General features: G+C 49.7%; 1 long non-coding RNA gene across 1 annotated transcript; it reads left to right on the forward strand.

The window, feature by feature from the left end:
* Window positions 1-211: 211 nt before the first annotated feature.
* LOC125992009 (uncharacterized) lies at window positions 212-16,378 on the forward strand. The gene is made up of 3 exons (XR_007489508.2): window positions 212-828; window positions 951-994; window positions 12,851-16,378. It is a non-coding gene; the product is annotated as an uncharacterized lncRNA (long non-coding RNA).
* The last annotated feature ends 2,291 nt before the right edge of the window (window positions 16,379-18,669 follow it).

Here is an 18,669-nt window from a genome sequence, read left to right on the forward strand (position 1 = left end):
ACTTGTTGCTTTTTTCGTGCAATTTCACAGGACAAATTTGGTTCAGATATATTTGTGAATTAAGAATTAACAGTGACACATGCACATTTGTAAGTATATTTCATATAGTTTCATTCAAACTGAATATTTAGTAATTATTTCCACATTTACTATAGTTTTCCTTTCATACTTTTTTACTGGCATATTCATGGACTAGCTTGAAATTGTTGACATATATTCTATTGATAAATTTGCTATTTATTTAATTCTAGTTATACGCTAACTTGTAAAAGCACAACACCAATCTTAAATGAGCGTCATCAAGGTTAAACAAACCATGATCAAGAGCAAAATGTTGCTATCAATAGCGCTGTCCGGGTGTTCCTAATGGAGTGTCCACTGAGTTGCAACTCTACATTTTGGCCGCTAGGTTGTGCTGTCGGACAGCAAATGCCCTCACGCTGCAAACAGGAGCTTAAAGACGCCGGAAGTCGGTGAGTGAAAGATTCCTTGTCACTTTTGTATATCCACTCAACACGCTTGTTACGTTTTCATACAAACTCGTATCATAGTGACATTTATTGTGTATTTGTGTGCGCTTATGACCACGCGTGTTCGTTGTGGGCTCACAATATAACAAAATCGATAACACGGTGGCCTTAGAAGCTCTATTTTGCCTTTTGGGAATTTCTGCGTGGTTACGCAGCACGTTTACATTAAAAAAAATGAAAGAAAGAAAGAAAGAAAGAAAAAGCGCTCCGTTTATGTGGTTTGAAGCAGTCGTGTACATATTCCACGTCACGCCTGTACCTGCTTTTGTTAATCAACTTAACGCATTTCTTTCCAAAGGTAAGCGATTATTTTTTGTACTATGATTTTTATTATTTATTATTATATTATTGTATTATTATTATATTATGAATAGCACGAAAAGTCAATATAATGAGTGCTTTGATGCGTTTTTCATTTAGTGGATCGAGTCTCAAAAGCTGACAAGTTCAAGTGTGCTTTGCGGGTGAGTTGAGTCCCACTCTTTTCCTTGTGCATCATTTTTTCCAAATCATGTGATATTGCGCTTTATCATCATATATATTGTGTCTTTCCGCCATTTTCTGTTTTGTCATTGGCCCAAATGGTCTTATTGATTGCGCTTTGTTGATGAGCTGTGACCGCCTCCATCTTGATGCACACACGTGAATAGAAGCTCAAACAAACACGAAATGTCTTGCAAATGGTTTTGCGGAATGCAGCCAGGCTGAGAACCAGCGGACCTCAAACTGGTTGGAAGGGAAAACATTTTGTGTGCATTATGAATTGACTCATTGACAGAATCTTGGCTTTAGTGTGTGTGTGTGGGTGTGTGTTGCGCTGCCAGTCAAGTGTCGGGTTGCGCTGGTTGTGGCTCTATGATAGATGCTGGTTGCCCCCCGACCCATGCTGGATGGATGAATGTCACCCAAGCTTTACAGCCACGCTTTGAAGTGTGTGTGCGCGGGGGGGTTCTGCGAGTATGGCCCAGCGTCAGTGTCCCGCTGAGCGTGGTAGCCCCCAACCTTTTCCTGTCCAAACCACACGTGTAACCAAAACCCAGTGTGCGTGTGTGAAGGCAAATCATAATTTGAGCGCATATTGCTCAATGTTGCTGTTCACTGCTGAAATGTTTGTGATTTGCTGACAAACTCAGCTGTTCCGTTTTCGTCGTCAGACGGCCGCATTTTGCTACCAAGGAACAAAGTGAATTGAGGCGTTTCATTGAGACAAAAGTAGTGCTTTGCCGCCCTCTTTTGTCATCCCATCGCGGCTCCGGCGCTTCCCCTATGTCACTTTCTGATAACCTGCCATCACTTCTCTCCTCCGCGTTGGGGAAAACGGCGAGCATTTCCTTCTGAGCCACGTTCACATCCGTCCTTCTAGCCGCATGCGATCACACGCTAATAGCTCTCCAAAAAGCGCAATTGCTCTCCAATCCTTTTGGGGGATTGATGCTATGATAGGTGTCGGATACACTGGTGAGGAAAATGAAAATAAAATAAAGAAATGTCTTAAAAATCCCTCTTCTTCTTCTTCTTGTTGGTCGTCGGCGTCTCGCCGCCGCCGCCGCCAGCAGCAGCAGCAGCCGGCGTGTTTGTCGGGCGTGCGGGAGATTAGAGACGCCAATGACAAGCGCGAGCGGCGGCGGCGTCTGATAGCGGATCCGCTCTGAATTACAGATCAGGCCTTTTTTTCAAACGATCTTTTAAATAGTCGCCGCGGGCCGCCACTTCTCATTGTTATGACACTAGTAGCATATTTGGGCGGGAGAACCCGCGCTGGCGCTTATTTAAATGAGACACGCACGCATGCTCGCACGCGCACGTGCTGGGAATTAAAAGCAAGTCTTATGAAAAGGACAAAAAAAGAAAGGACAAATTGTAATTAGTTGGATTTTGCTGTGTGGAGTCCATTAAGTGTTTGGAGCGACGAGGCGAGTCTTTGATTGCCTGGCTGGCGTGTCGCGCCTTCGCTCATTTTGATCGCTGAATTAACGCCACATCCCCTCGCAAAAAAAAAAGAAAAAAGAAGCATTTTTCTTCCCCGAGTGAGCGAGCGAGCGAGCGGCAGCCATGTCAGGAAGGAGTAGGAGGAGGAGGGAGGCCCTGCAGTGGCACCGGCGGGGGCCGGGCGGCGCTCTTGGCCTACTCGTCCCGGAGCTCTTTGTGCTCGTGGTGGAACGCCCCCTATTGGAACCCGCGCTGGGCCGCAGCAAGCGGGCTAATGGTGCTCGTTGTTTGTTTACTTGTCCCCAAAACGCATTACGCAAGGGAGCCAGCCGCCACAGAGGAAGTACACAAACAAGCTTCCTGTTTGTCTGTCTGCAAATAGCCGCACCCGCGCCGCCGCCACGGCAACAACCGCTAATGCTACGCTAGTCGAAAGAACCCACAGTGACCTTCGGCGACTTTCGATTCTTTTTCTCTTTTATTTTTCCCTTTTTGTTGACCTTCCTTTCCCATATTCTCACTTCATTTCCTTCGCTGCCCTCCTTTCCTTTCCTTTAGCATCCTTTTGCTAGCCTTTCATTTCCTTTTCTATCCTGCAGATAAGAAGAGCGTGTGTGTCCATACCCCCCCCAAAAAAAAATTACATACATGATGAAATAAACACACGAGCACGCTAACATTGAGCTGTGTGCAGCAGAGCCGCGATGTTCCTGGAGGCCCTAGAAAATGAGAAAGAAAAAAAGGGAAAAGCCATTAAATCCGACATTTTTCACCTTGGTTTGCACATTGTCACGGATCAGAGGCGAGAAGAAAATGAGTGGATGGCGGGCGATGAAATGAAAAGAAATGTGTTTTCACATCAGTCAGATGCGCATTTTGATGCTTTGTGTGCTGTGGCCATGGTTGTGCCGGTGACGCACGCACACCTTCAGGCGGCGCGTGAACGCGAGCGCTAAGATGGCGACACGCAAAAGCTGCAAAAATGTTTGACCGCGTGTGAACAAGCTCCAATTGAAAGATTCTGCCACGGCGGCGCCCCAGGCTCAACTTTGGTGCTCGTAAATATTCAAGCAACTTTTTCTTCCTGGACTTTTCCCAGCGTTTGTGCAGTCAAGCTAAGATATTCATGGGCTCCACCTAGCGGCATAAAGACGGCCACCTTTGACCTCCCGCATTCAATTAGCCAGCGCGTATCGGCGGAGATGCGGCCGGCCGCATGTCTGCCAGTGGCGTTCGTATGTTTACCCGCCCGTTAGTGAATGTGTGTGTGAAGACGTGTGCAGCCAAGCTGGACTAAAGGCCCGGCTCAAACGTGGGCTTATGGTCGCAGCTGATGGTGTGACAATCGCGCTGCGTGCGTGCATGAGATTGGCTTTTGCCATGACGTCACGGAGTTTCAGTCTATTTATGCCCTGTTGTTGTTGCACTGATGTCTGTCAACGTTTGGCATGAGGCCTGGCTGACTTTGTGACGTATCGCCGCGGCCATCAAACAGCCGCCGCGTTGGGACAAAATGCGTGTTGAAAAGGCCCGGCCGCAAAAGTGATCACAATGATTTGGCTCTGAATGGCTCGTTTCATGCTCAGAGAGAACAAACAAAAACAAATTAGGAGTGAAGGTCGGGAAAAGTCCCAAATACACCCAAAATTATACTTGTTGCCTTAATTCAGCTTTAAAATAAATATAAGTGTTCACTTTCAGTAATTTGGCTCTTCACGTGTTTTAATTCACTCTTTAAAGAACTACTTGAGTGCAAATACACGCACATCTACAAAGTAAACAAAGGCAAACTAATTATCGTAGAGTCTGTTAACTTTCAGCTAACATGTCATTCGAAACGCCCTAGACAGGCTAATGTAAGTTAGCATGGATGCTTCTTTTCGTTAATCACGCTGCGTTGGCTTGAGTTGAGCTCAGTGCTGCCCTGGCATGTTGTGGCACAGCGCGGTACTACAAGCGCGCAACTCTAAATTGCCTGTTTAGTGGAACCTCCATTCACAAACTCAATTGGAAACTCAAAAAGTGAATTATTCGCAACACAACTTTATTAACCCTTTGAAATCTTTGCGATAACGGGAACGAATGATGGCCGTCAACATTGGCGTACATGCAGTCAGAAGCGGCTTGCTCTTTTTGCCACCTTTGCGGCGGCGTGTCATTCCCAAAGTTGACGGAGTGTGACGCCACGTAATTGCTTTGCGGAACCTCACGGCGTCGATATGAATAATCTGTCAGCCGAGGTGGAGGTGGAGGCCGCCGTGGCAATCGCTGGCGTGCAGCGGCGGAGCCCCCCCGCCTCCCCCCGCGACGATTGCGCTGGCCATCCGGAAAAAACATATTTGGACTTTCCTTCTTGGCCGCGCACACGCACTTGTTATCTGTGTGTGTCGAGGGGGGCGCACGGTTAGCCTCCTATCTGATGAGTTGTTGGCGGGTGGGCGTGTCCAGAAGTTTCTTTCCGGGAGCAAAAAAAGGGGAAAAGGTGGATGAAAGGATGCAGTAAGGAAGGATGGAGGAAATGGAGGAAAAAAGGGAGAGAGGAAGGAAGAGTGCATGTACGGAAAAAGGAGCACAAGATAGCTTTTCGTTTGCTGAAATTCGGTTGGTGAACATTGTATGTGTGTTGCAGGAGATCCAGCATGTTTGTTTTGATCAGAGATCTTGTTTGGTTGCCTCACATTTCATCATACCGCTCGCTTATCTGCATTTGCTGCGCGCACACACACAGGCGCGCGCGCTCTTGTATTATTGAATGTAAGAATGTCTGTGCACGCGCACGTGAGACAAGCGAGTGTCCTTTCTTCTTTTGTCCTTCCTGTTTGTTGACACGAGCGCCCCCTCGGGGCTCCGGTTCCCACGCGACCCACGGGAGCGTTTCCCCTCGCAGCCGATTGGGAGGGCGGGCGTCCGTCCGTCCGTCCGTCCGTCCGTCCGTCGGCCATCCTAATGGCTTCCGACGCGGGGGCGGAAAGCGAATGTAAATAAGGCGATTACGCGTCCTAACGAGGGCCAACCAACCTGTTGACATGATGGCGCTGCTATTTTTAGTCTGCTAATAAGCTTGCGTGGGATTGGCCGCGACGCTGTCATGGGAGTCGCAGCCTGCGGGAAAAACTCGCTCTGGCGCAATCTTCCATCCAGTCTTGGCCTGGCCCAGATGGCTGGGAAATAGACTTTTTCTTTTTAATATCATCAATTCATTTTGAATGAATGACATTCTATTTTCCCCATCTACAGTGGACTTTTTTTATTTTCTTCGGCCTGGCTTGATGTAGAGTTGGTCAAGAGGTTTCACCGGTGTTTAGATTGCGCCGAGTGTAGCACAAATCCCATTCTATGCAGATTAAAAGCCGAAATTTGCCACAGCGGGATGGCGGCGGCACAGTGGGAACAGCGAGTAGGGAATTCAGCGTGCCAGCGCTTCCCATTTTCATGGACGACATCCATGGACGGCTTGTTCTCTTTTGACCGGCAACAAGATTACAGGAAGTTGTTCTTTTTTTGGGGGGGGGGGCACGGGTGAACTTTGCGCGTACCGGCTCACATCTTGTTTTCATGTCAGGGAGGACATCAGCAGTACTGTAGACCAAACACACACATACACACTCGCTTGGCCTCCCCCGCGCCTCACCTGTAAGCTTTTACCTGCAGCCCCCCCCCCCCGTTTTCCTTCCAAGCCGAGCCCCTCCCTCACTCCCTCCCTCCCTCCCTCCCGGCCGGCTAGTCTTTCCGATGCCACTCAGCCGTTACGTTCTCAAGGGAAGCGCAGACTTCTGGCGCCGCGCTGTTTGGGCTCGCACACACACACACACACCGCAAATTAGGTGTATTGTTGCGTCGAGCGGGCAAAAAGTCATCTGGAGGTTTTGTCCTCGCCTGCACATGAGGGCCTCCATCAGCCCCCACACCTCAAATGGTGGCTTTTAAAATGGCACGGCAAAATTTGTTCTTCATTCTAGTTCAATAAAGGCGAGTTTATTTTCTGGGCCGGCCTGGCCCGGCCCGCTTATAGACGAAGGCGCGAATTCCCCTGACTGTCTGCGACCTTGGCCTGAATGCGGCCGGCGTATTTGACTTTTAACAACAGGTCAAAATGGCCGCGCGGGATTATTTTTACAGACTAATTTGAAGCAGTCGGCTTTTTTTCCCAGCGCTTTGCCCCCCCCCCCCCCCCAACTGGAGTAATCCGCTCATCTTGATCAGAGGCAGACGGCGGCATTTGACGGAAAATTAGACAAATAAACGGCAATAACGTTAGCCTGACCTGACCCGACCCCATGACCTCGGTGACACTCTGGCTGGGGTCGTGACCCATCAAGGAGGGGGGGGGCAGGCTCGCTGTGTTGCTTGGCCTCTTTAATGCACCAAAGCCTGGCCCATTAGGACACACGACACCGAGCGGCAACACCGCCAGTTGACAAAGCACTCAAATTGTTGCTTCAAACGCTGCCGCATTGACTCCTCAGCTGATACTTTGGTGACCTTTGGCGACCTCAGGCGTCACTAACCTGCCACCCTCGGCAATCGAGTGCCGCAACCGCTCCTGAAATGGGTCGCAATGTGCGCCACCCTGGTGACCGCTTGTGGCTCTCAGATGCTGCTGGAGTGTCGAGTGAGGTGTTAAAAGTAGCGCTAAGGCGCCATATGCGTACGCTCGGTTGCCAGTGTACATCATCGACAGGGTTTTCCCGGCGAAGGAGGACGAGGAAGGGGTGGCACTCCACGAAGGGGGGGGACTTTAATGGCATCCTTCTAATATGCATCCATTTGTGTCCGCATGGACGATTCTTATCAGAAAACGGTTTGCCTTTGAAAAAGTGCCTTTGTGTAAACAAGATAAGCCGGCGCTGCCGCAACATGGCGTTTTCTTCCCCCCCCGTTTGCGTACTAGGAATCCAAATGTTGTTAGTAAGACACAAGGTGCAACCTGCACTATTCAAGGGGGCTCGGGGTTGAGCCTTGAGGTCAATAGCGCTGCGCCGAGGGCCAGAACTGCTCATTGTTGAGCAGCCAGGTTCAAGAGCTTTGTCCCAATACTTTTGTCCACAGTGTCCCTTCTTTCCCCCTGTGTGGAATAACATACCTTTTACCCCCCACCCCACATCACCCCCGTCCCATTTCCCCAAGTAGCGATGAGGGCGTCTGATAGCGATTACAAAACCGCACACACACACACACACACACACGCACACACGGAGCTAAAAGTGTTTTTCCAGGGCCTGGCGCCACCCGCAGCAGCGTAAACAATAAACACACACGTTGCGTACGTGCCAGTCCACGCGTGTTGTGGCGGCGGCGGCGGCGGAGCAGCAGACCTCCGTCCACGTCATCGTTCATGCTGCTTGTCAACAAAGTTGTTTTGTTTAGCACCTATGGCGTTAAAAAGGCCCCCACGCAACCTCTGGGTCGCCCCGACTTAGCCCGCCAGCTTCTCCGGGCTATCTTGCCATCTGTCTGGCGGCGGCGGCGGCGGCGACCAGGCGCTCGTGTTACACGGCGGACTCGGAGCAAATTGTCTATCGCTTCAAAGTGGCCGGCGATTACGTCCGTGAGTGATTAGGGGGCCGTTAAGAGGCGACCACTTGAGCATTGCCAGTGAACCTGTGAAGGAATGTCGCCCGGGCTCGGTAGCGCGCCGGGGAGAGCGCCCCCGGAGATGCACAAATCCCATCAAGGCTGCTCGTGGACCTTTTTTTATTATTTTTTTTTAACGCTCCGTCTAGCAGCTCCCAGACGGGAGAGCAGGCCGTAAAGAAAGGACAAAAAGTCAAGCGCCATCCCGCGGGCCTGGAGTTGAACACCCGCCGGCCGGCCCCACGTATTAAAAAGTAGCATATTGTCGCTCTTGAAAGTCTTCACGCCCACTTGGGTCAGGCTGTCGACATACAATGAAGAAGCGGCGAGCGGGTGCGTTTGATTCCAGGGCCGTTGGAGCGAGGAGCGCCGAACACGGCGAGCGCTTTATTCACACGCCGACGTGAGCGAGGAATGAATGGCGCACACGGGCGGGCGCAGGTGAAGTCGTACATCATTAGCGTCGCTGATGAAGACTATTATTGTGCCAAATTGATTCCGCTTCCGCCGCCGTCATAATGGCTGCCGCAGAAACGCTGATGTAACCATCAACAACGTTTCTCCCCGCCTAGAATGAAAAAGAAAAAAGGAGCCGGGCCTTCCTCAAATGACTTTTTTTTTTTTTTTTTTCCTTCTTCTGCGACCCGCCTATCATGAAATGTTGCCGATTATCTCCCATATGAAACGCTCAAATTGAATTCTGTCTCTTTTTCATTTAAGGAATAATTGAGTCGACATTTGGGAGCGCTTCAAAGGCGGCGGGGCCTTCGGGCACCCTCGTAAATTACGCTATCAATTCCGGATTGGCCATTAGCTCGGTGTCAAGTGCGCACCAGGTGCCCCTCCTCGTCATCGGCGGCGCCGTCTTCATCCTACTTTCCTCTTTTCTTTGCTTCGCGGCCCTCTGACACACCAGTCTCGCTGTGTGTGTGTGTGTATGTGCGTGCATGTGCGTGCGTGCGTGCATGTGTGAGACATTTTAATGTAACATCATGAAGACTTTTATATGTTTAGCGCAAAACATCCGATGTATGGGGGTCCATGTTTAACGTGTAAACAAGAACACACACACTCACACACACACCAACAAAATCCCTGGACACTAGATTAGGGAAGTGTGTGTGTCTGTGTGTGTGTGTGTGTGTCATTGGTGGTTTTGTTTCCATCACCTGAATGCGCTGTAATCTGGAGGTGAGGCATATTGTCTTGGGCTAATGCGAGTGTAAATATGACCCCCCCCCCCTCCCCCCCGTTAAGTTATTCATAGAAGTGCTGATTGCAGCCGCTCGTCACAGCTAAATGAGCTGCGCGTTTGTTATTGTGCAGTAATTAGGAGCGCCACGGCGCCGCTCCGAGATGACAGGGTCACTTAAATAGTTTCTCTCCGTCTCTTTCTGGCCCGAATTACGGAAGCTGAGGCGTCGAGCGGAGTGCGAGGCAATCCTTATCTCAGGCAATTAATCGCGGCCGACTCATATTGTGGCACAATTATTCAAAGCTGCCGCACAAGTCGGCCTAAAGTTGCGCGAGTGGGCGTGTCATCCGGACCTACTTTATAGATGAGAGCCGCAAAGAGTCCGATAGCTTCATGCTAACGTATAATGCGAAAGGTGCTTGACAGGCTAACGGAGAGTAGCGCTGGCCTAGTGGATGCTAATGCACGCTGGTGGATGCTAGTAGAGGCTAGCGGACGGGTTTTTGAAGGCAACGAATGGGACGAGACCCTTGAGAAGTTAAATGTCGGGTGGGCGGGATTCAAGAACGCAAACGAGGTTCCCCAAATGAAAATGTCACCGCGTAAAATGTCGTCAGTGCGCTTTGGTGGGCGGACGGATGACAAATCCGCATTCTTAAATAAAAAGGCGCAGTAATATTCGGGCCGGAACAAAGCGGCGTGATTAACGATAGCAATTTATCGTATCTGCCGGCCGGCCGGGCCGGTTGGTCGGTCGACCCGCCCGGCCGTTGCCGCGACGACGGTTATCATAATTCATATCGTAAATAAGCGCGGCGGCCAATCAGGAGGAGCGAGCGTGTCATCCCAAATAACCTTTGATAACAATTACCATGGAAGGCCTCCAGTCACAATGTTATCTGTCGGCCGTTCTCGCCGTGTTGCCGACAAGGCCATTACCATATAGATTAGACTATTTACAATGCGCACCGCCCGCCGCCGCCGCCGCCGTCATCGCCGCCGCCATCGCCGCCGCCATCGCCGGCCTGCCTCAATAGGCGCAGGTGGGAGCATCTCTGTCATGTTTTGTGTGATTGGACTTTTTTCTAAATTCAACCTTTATTTATCCAGGTAAGGCAATCCTATGTGTGAGTGTGCTTACATGTGTGTGGATCACAAGTGCGCGCGGACTTCTGCATAAGTGAAAGTGCGTGTGCGTGTGTGCGTGCACTCGGTATCTTGGGCTGGCACATTTTGGCGGGCGGACGACTTTGTGTGTTCCTGGAGGCTTTGGGAAAACCTTCATATTAGCGGCGTGATAAGTGTTGCAGATTAGCCCGGCATATCTTGGCCCAGGTGCTGTTTTTTTTTTTTTTTTTATTTGGTGAGAGGAATCCTCTGATATGCGTCCACACACACACACACACACACACACACACAGACAACCAACATGCTGCTTCATCAAGACATTTGGATGAGGACTGACCGCAAAACCCCAGCAAAAAGTTGTAGGAAGGACATGTGTTTTTTTTCTTTAATCCGCTCTAATATCTCCATTTTTTTTTTTGCCGTTCCCCTTCTTGTCGGCTGCGGGCAAGGCGGTCCTCCCTGGCGGTGGCCGGCCTGACAGCGTCTTTATTCCAAGGTAGATGGCGTCAAGGCAGATTAAGCGCTCGCCAGCCCACGCGGGATGTTCCCGCCAAAAAGTACACAAGGCATCTCGCAGGCTCGTCGTCTTGGAAAAAAGAACAAGGAAATCAGTGGCGTCATCTCTATCGCGCCCGCTAATCTCTCATAGTCCTTCACCTGGTCCTCCTCCTCAGAAAAACTTTGACGTCTTTGCAAAGCTTTTCTGCTTGTCTTTATGGGCGGAGCCAAAAAAGACAAAAAGTCTTTTGCCAGTGCGCTACGTCCTTGCTAGCAAGACTTGAGTTCTGATTTTTTTTTTCTTCTCAATCCGTGCGCCGTCACATGCAGCCAAGTGAATTCTAAATCTCTTGATCACTTTAATTTTTTGCTAGGCTGCTCTGCAAGGAGGAAAATAAAAAATAAAAAAAAACAGGCCTTATCAGCGACCGGGCCGAGCGCTACGCGAGGACGGAGCTGAATCGGCAAAGATTAGGCGCCGCCGTTGGCTGGCTGGCTGACTGGCTGGAGTTGCGGCGTGTAAGGGGCTTACCACGCACCTTCCATGAGTTCAGGTGAAAGGACGTGCGCTTTTACATACAAGTGGACAAATCCGTCCATAATACATTTCCCGCAGGACCACAATGCGCCGGCACTATCTGTGCACCTCACGTCCCCCCCCCTCCCCCTCCCTTTCCCCCCGCCTCGCCTCGCCTCGCCTCACCTCGCTGTGGTCGCATTGGCTATCCAAACAGACGAGAAGACGGCGACCCAGGCAGATACGCCGTCCAAACAAAGCGTGTTTGCCCACTCGGAGCGTCTTCGCCGACCACTTTGGTGCTGCAAAAGTCACTTTTGGAACTTGGGCAAACTCACTGCTTCGTGTACTGCTAAACAAAAAAAAACATTAGCAATGCTAATCAATGTTTTTTTTTTTCCCCCCCAAGAAAAAGCATGAATTTCCCCACCTTGTAAACGTGCATTTAAATTGAATTTGCTGGTGCAAGCGGAGAGAGACTCTTGTCATATTTGATAGAATCATCATTTGACAGAAAAGCCTTTTTTTTTTTTTCTTTCTTCAATCTAAATCTCACGTTGGTGCCGAAAGTTTATCAGAAAAGACGGTTAAGGTCGCCGCCACGTCTTGTTCTTTATCTGGCAGAGGTGGCGCGCCACGCGCTAGGCTAACAAAAGGCTGCCCCTTCTGACTGGAACAATAGCTCAAAGGCCCCCCCAAAAAGTGCAGCCGATGGTTCTTAACATCAATTTACGACGCTATTAATCAATTTAGAACCCCCCCACCACCAGAGGGTCCACTTCCTCTTTTCTGTGAAGGAGAGCGAGGAGCTCCTGGTGATCCGGCGCAGGTTAAGTAGACGGAGAGCGGCCTGAAAACACTTAGCTGCTGATTAGCATAAGCTGATAGCGCTATCGTGAGCGGGCCATTGTGGTGACCCTGGAGCACCCCCAGCCACCCCCCGCGAATCCTCCCACCCACCCACCCACCCACCTCCTCCTGTCCCCCTGTGAGGAGGTCTTATCTGGGATGCACAGAGGCCTCCTGGGGAGGAAGGTGGAAAGGGGGGTGTCATTGGATGTGTCCTCCAATGTTTCATGCCTGCAGAATGATAATAATAATAATCACAATAAACTTTATTCCTGTCAGCTAGACGGCTCGTAAAAAAAGAAGAAATACGATTGGTTGGGATTAATCAGTCTTTGTGGTAACCTTGGCAACAGGACAAGTGCGGCAAAAACAATATTTGTAGGCAGAAATGTCACGTAAAAGTGGAATGAATCGGCTAATTAAAGCATGATAGGAAAAACGGCTAAGTGTTATTCAGCGTCGTTAGCGCAATGCTAGCAACAAAAAGACAAATGGAGAAAATGCAACAGAACTTTTCTTTTGTTTACAGAAAGACAACTTCGGGAACTGAAAATGACGTCACGCACCCATTTTGTAAGTTGAGTTTGGACTTGCGGCAGGTTAGGGTTTAATGTCATCTCTGTTTTGCAGCAAACGTTCCAGCAAACTCCCAGCAAAGAAAGTAAAGTGGAGCGAGTGAGTGGATGCATGGATGGATGGATGGCGGCGATTGTTTGCGCACCTGCGCGCGGCGCGGCCTCGTTCCGCCTCCTACGGAAAAAGGCGATGAAAAGCGGCGGCGGCGGCGGCGGCGACAACGGTGACACATTTCTTGAAGGTAAGGCACTTTGTCAAGCGCTTAGCGCGTATAGCACGTTGGCATTATGATGCAAATGATAAGAGCCCAGCGCTCCTCCACTTTTGCCGCCGTACCTCCAGACGCGCGTGATTGTGCGCGCCCGCGCCTGCGCCTGTGCCTGTGCCTGCCTGCGCATCCTTTCTGGCCGTCTCCGTTGCATATCGCCTTTGTTTGAGCTGATTGGATCTGCCGCGATCACATGTTTACCCGCCGCCTTATCTCTTTGAGAAACCTCCGTCACGGCTAGCGGAGAGTAACGAGTGGCGCTTTTTTTTTTTGTTCTTTTTTTTTTGGGCGCGCGTGTGTGTTTTCCTTTTATTTCCGAGACGGGCGCGCACACACGGGCCTTTTGTGTGTATATGCTAATAGGCCGGCTAACACCCTTTTCACACTGTTTGTTTGGCGAAATGATGCAAGTTGCCAGACATCGCTGCTTTTTCTGCTGATGTTGACGTTTTTTTGTGCCTTTCTTTGGCTGGGGGAGGAGGGGGCGGGACGCCAAATCCGCAAAGGTTTTGTCATCAATGCTCGGCTGACAATGGCGACAAAAACATTAAAGGGAGAAAAGATGTGTTTCTGTGTTAAACAATTAGTGCTGCGGCATTAGAGGCGATCAGGCGGGAGACAAAAGCCAGGCGGCACAAAGACACAAACACACATGCGCCCAGATGGAGCCCGGCCGACGCCGTCCTCCGCCGGGACCGACCGCCGTCGCTTTCTGGGTCGGCGTGACGGACGCGCTCGGAGATGGCAAAGTCGCCGCAACCGCCACCGCTTTGGGTTCGGAAGTCATCGAGGACAGTTCCAAAGGAGGAACATTAAAAGCCAAGTTCAACGTTGGCTCGTGTGGCCCAAGCTACCCCCGTCCGTCTGTCCGTCCGTCCATCCATATGTGAGAGACCGGAACCCCCCTCCCGCCCCCCTCCCGCCACGTGAATGGCTGCAGTGTTTGCGCGCCACTTAACCCGCTGACCGGCGGCGGAACGAGCCCCTCGCAGCGGGCCGCTCGGCTCGTGGCCCCCCACCGCCGGCGCGGTGTCCGTTACGGCCCCAGGAGAAGCATGAACAAAAAAGCTCATGTGCTTGTCATCGTATCTGCATTGTCAACTTTTCCTCCTTGATTGACGGATGGCTTTGAAGTCGACGAGTCTTCCGTTCTCCAGCAGAAGTGAAAAGCCCAGAAGCGCCGTGTTTTGCTTTGGCGCTATTTTCTCAGCCAGCGTAGATGGCATTGGGGGCAAAGCTCCGTGTTTGGACTCGCCGGCTTGGTCCCGGATGCCGCCTGCCTTCACCTGCATGAGGGAGGACTTGAAAGGCAGGAAGCGTTTGATTCCTTCACCAAAAGAAGCTCCTTCAAAAGCGCTGAGTGACGCCAGACCGCCCCCCCTTCCCATTTCATTCACATACATGCCCTACCTGTGGCGGCAGGTGTTGCCTTGGTGCCACAATGATGCAGGAGCTTACTGTAAATACGCCAAGCACCTCCGCTAAGGCCCCTCGTTTGCAGGGAAACCGTCCGAGTGAGTTGAGGAGCTTCAAAAATAGAGACAGAAGCTAGCTCTTTGCGCTAAAGCGGGCCAGGGTGAACCCGCCGCGAAGAAGCCAATGTTTTGTTTCCCATGCCAAGCAGTTAGCATGTTGCTAACGTGGAGAATTTTCATCTTGCAGCTGTTGTTTTGCTTGCAAGGAAGCCGGCCAGCCTGTACCCGCCATGCAGCCATGCAGCCATGCAGCCGCTCTCGGGGCAGCAGGCTGGAATTGAAATATTTTCTCCGCTCAAGTGGATTTTTCTGTCTTTAACTCGAGTCTCTACTTCTCTGGCAGCTTTTTTTCCTTTTACTCTCTGCAATTTTTAAAGCTCCCTGGGGAAATGTCATTCATGACCAAAGTTAGCAAGGAAGTCAATTTCTTTTTTTGTGTTTTGTAATTTGATGCAAAGTCATCCTCGCCTGCTCAGCTTGTCGCCGGCATCTGAGGGCACTTGGAACATTGGGACAAGTTTCCGATATTTGAATATTCCCTGCGAGGCTGCTCAATGTGCGGCGCCGAGATAGCCCGTTAGCATCATTAGCCCCGTTACCTCGCTCGCTCGCCCGGCCGGGCGTCCTTCGGCTCGTGTTTATCACGCGCACGCAGACCGGCGGAGTGCGCCCGCTTTGTGGCAACCCTCCTTACCTGGAAAAAAGAAAAAAAAACACCCTCAGAGAAAAATAAGAACAACAAAATGTTTTCATTGTCAACTTGTTTTAGATCTTTTTTTTTGCTGCTTCCAACTCTGCCCTGGTTGTTGGTGGTCAGCTCCGTAAATGCGTGGCAGAGGACACGCCGCGTGACCTTTGCAGCGGAGGCGCCGCCCACCGGCGCCGCCCCTCCCCCTTGGCCAGAAACATGGAAATGGCTCAGCGCTATCTCGGTCGCCGTGGCAACCATCTGAGTCCCCCATCTCGCGGTGGAGAAATGAGTTCCCGACAGGCTGCGGAGAGGCGCGGATTAAACGTGATCCCGCCGACGGGCTGTCAATCAAAAGTCGCCTTTCTGCAAGAGCACGACAAGCCAGCCGCTCGCTCGCTCGCCATCCGCAAGTTCTCCTCTGAATCTTGGAAACCAACCAACCAGTCAGTTCGTTCGCACGCCCAAGATGAACCAGGAGGCAATTTTGCCCTGCCCACCTCCCCCTCGGCTCACCTTTGACCTCACTTTCCACCTGCGGCGTGGTCGTAAAATCACGAAGCAACTCGCCGCCACAAATCTAATTGGTGCAAACTCAACAAATCTTGCCTCAGCATGCAGCTTGAAGTTTTGCATATGCAGCAACTTCAGGACTTGATGATGTGTCATCGCCAACTGAATGTTGTTTGTGTTTGCTGCTGTTGCAAAATATTGCCCAACGGAAGGCACCGCCAGTATTAGCCCTATTATTGTCTTTTTTTTATTTTATTTATCGACATCAGAGATGAGGATTTTCTCGCCTGCTATTCGTGGCCACCCACTCCTGGATTATCGTGGGGGGGGGGGGTTGTTTGTTTGACATGGACGCCCCCCCCCCCCTTATTTGGACGTGATACCCATCTGATGGTTGCCAGGATACAAAAAGCTGTGAGTCATAATGGAGGAATAAGAGCTGAATGTTAAGAGGCTGATGAGTGAAGGTGGGGGTGTTGCATATTTTGGGGGCTTGATGAACGATGCGAACTAAATGATGATCCAAATGGCTGGTGCGAGATGGCAGGTCGATGCAGTTAATTTCAGGTTGAAATTGACACACTAATTACGCGCTGCAAGACTGGCGGGAGAGATTAGACGCCCCCCCTCCTCCTCCTCCTTCCCTTTATCAGATCCCCCCCCCCCCTTTTGGCAATTAAAGCCGCTAAAAAGCATTGGTGGGCCCCACGCGGGACGGCCTTGGCAGTGCACGCGCGCGTGGCGCGCAGGCTCATTGTGATGCATTTTTAGATGCAATCAAAACAAGCGCATCGTGTGCACGGCCCAGATAACGATTGCTGCCGCTTCTTCTTGGCAATCATTAGAAAGCCCGCGGGCCCTTTTGGCCACGTCTTTCTTTCCTGCAGACGGCCCTGCTTGCCTGCCTTGCCTGCCTTGCCTTGCCTTGCCTGTCTGTCTGCTTGCTTGCTTGCCTGCATGCGCGCGCCTGTTCGCCTGCGCGCGCTCAACAGAGAAGCGCGGCGTGCGCGCGCCTAATTGTCGCCATCACGTTCGCACCGAATTGACAAATAAATACGCTCAAAAACAAAATGGCGAGATTCGGGTTGGAGTCAGGCGGAAAATATATGAACTATTTTTTTAATAAACAAAAGAGGAAGGTTTTGGACACTTATCCCTACCTTCTTGATTTGTAGCTATTCTGCGATGATATTTAATATTTCTTAAATGTCTCTACATCATTATCAATGGAATTGCTTTCATTTTTATTTCTGTGCTATCCTGATTCCATAATAATTTTCCTAAATAATATATTTATTGTTAGTAGACGAATTTATACAGACATGTTATTACATTTCAGTTATTTATCATCTTAATTTAATGTTTATATTGTGTTATTTAATCGTGTTTGATATACTTTAATAATAATAATAATAATGATAATAGTGAATGTATTAGTCTTTCCCCCAATTATTTCATTTATATGTATTTATCAGTTATTGCATGTCATTGAATTCCAATTATTTTAATTTGAGGTGTTTATCATAATCTGCATATGTCATTTTATTTGATTGTCTCCATCATTCTTCTACGATAAAATATTTAGTTTTATTTTTGTCGAACGAATTTGTTATTATTTAGTTATTTTCATTAATTCCCAGTCTTTTTGTTCTACTGCGTGCGTATAGATCATTATTTGCGTTTCATTAATTCGAATAATAATTCATGTCTTGATGGACATGATTTCTGTGTGCGAATAACGCAGCCTCCCCTGAAATTAATCGTTTTTACGAGTCAAGTGTGATGTGCTATCCTTTAATGCCCCCCCCCCCCTCCTCCCTTCCCAAAATAAGCCCTTTATTCATGAAAACTCGTGCGCGCCACTGCGCGTGCTCGCTGGTGTTATTTAGTCATCCGATTTTGCAACCTGCGATGCTTAATTCCGCAAATGAAAAATTAAAACTCAGATTAGAGGCCTCGCGCGTGCAACGAAGGGCGCATGAATGAAAAAGGAGAAAGAAAAGGAGAAAGGAGGAGCCACTTCGTCACTTGACTCCACTTTAGGCTTCATTGACTTTTCTTTTTCGGTCCTGACGTGCACGGAGAAAAGCACGAAACACGCACGCACGCGCGCACGCACAATTGTGCGCGTATTTCTCGCCCGATAAAAAACAAAACAATTCAACGTGCATGTCAAATTTGCCCCATGCACGTGCAAAAGCGTTGGCAGTGACGTCACCAGCCTCCCCACAGAGATTCGAATCCATCCAAAGGGAACCACTGAAGGCCAAAATATTAAACCCTAACCCTAACTATAGAATGAGTCGACTTGAGCTTCTATATGGGGGGGATGTTAACAAGACGAAAGCTTTCCACCCCCATCAATTGATTATTATTATTATTTTATTGTCATTTAAAATTCTTACCTAATTGGCGTATGCGACCCCGAATATTTTTGAAAGTGCGCAAGCACTCGCAACAATAGAATATGCCCGAAAATGTTATCTTTATAGAATGTCATGATTTTTTGGGAGGGGGGAAATGTCCCTTGTTGACCTCATACTGCTCCTCTAAACCCCAAGTATATTCAAATGGGACATTTGCTCGATTTGGGGGATCCAAAAGCTCACTCAGCAACTCTCCAAATGACTCAACAGTCCGTTGCAAAGCGCTTGCGTCTGCGGCTGTGACGTCACGGGTTTTGTTTGCTTGTTTGCTCCAATCAGCAGTGACACCCCCAGCCCAACCCCGACGTCCCCCATCATCATTTTCACTTTTATTTCGCCTGTCCGCCAAGACGCGCGCGCTTCACTCGCAGACAGCAAACAGGAAAAAGATTGAGATGGAACACGGAGAACAATTAAATAGAAACAAGTGAAAAATGAGAGGGAAAAAAAAACTGTTGACGTAAAAAAATGGAAGAATGACAAAATGGAAGAATGAATATGCT

This window comes from Syngnathus scovelli, chromosome 22 (genome assembly GCF_024217435.2).
Source record: "Syngnathus scovelli strain Florida chromosome 22, RoL_Ssco_1.2, whole genome shotgun sequence".
NCBI lineage: Eukaryota > Metazoa > Chordata > Actinopteri > Syngnathiformes > Syngnathidae > Syngnathus > Syngnathus scovelli.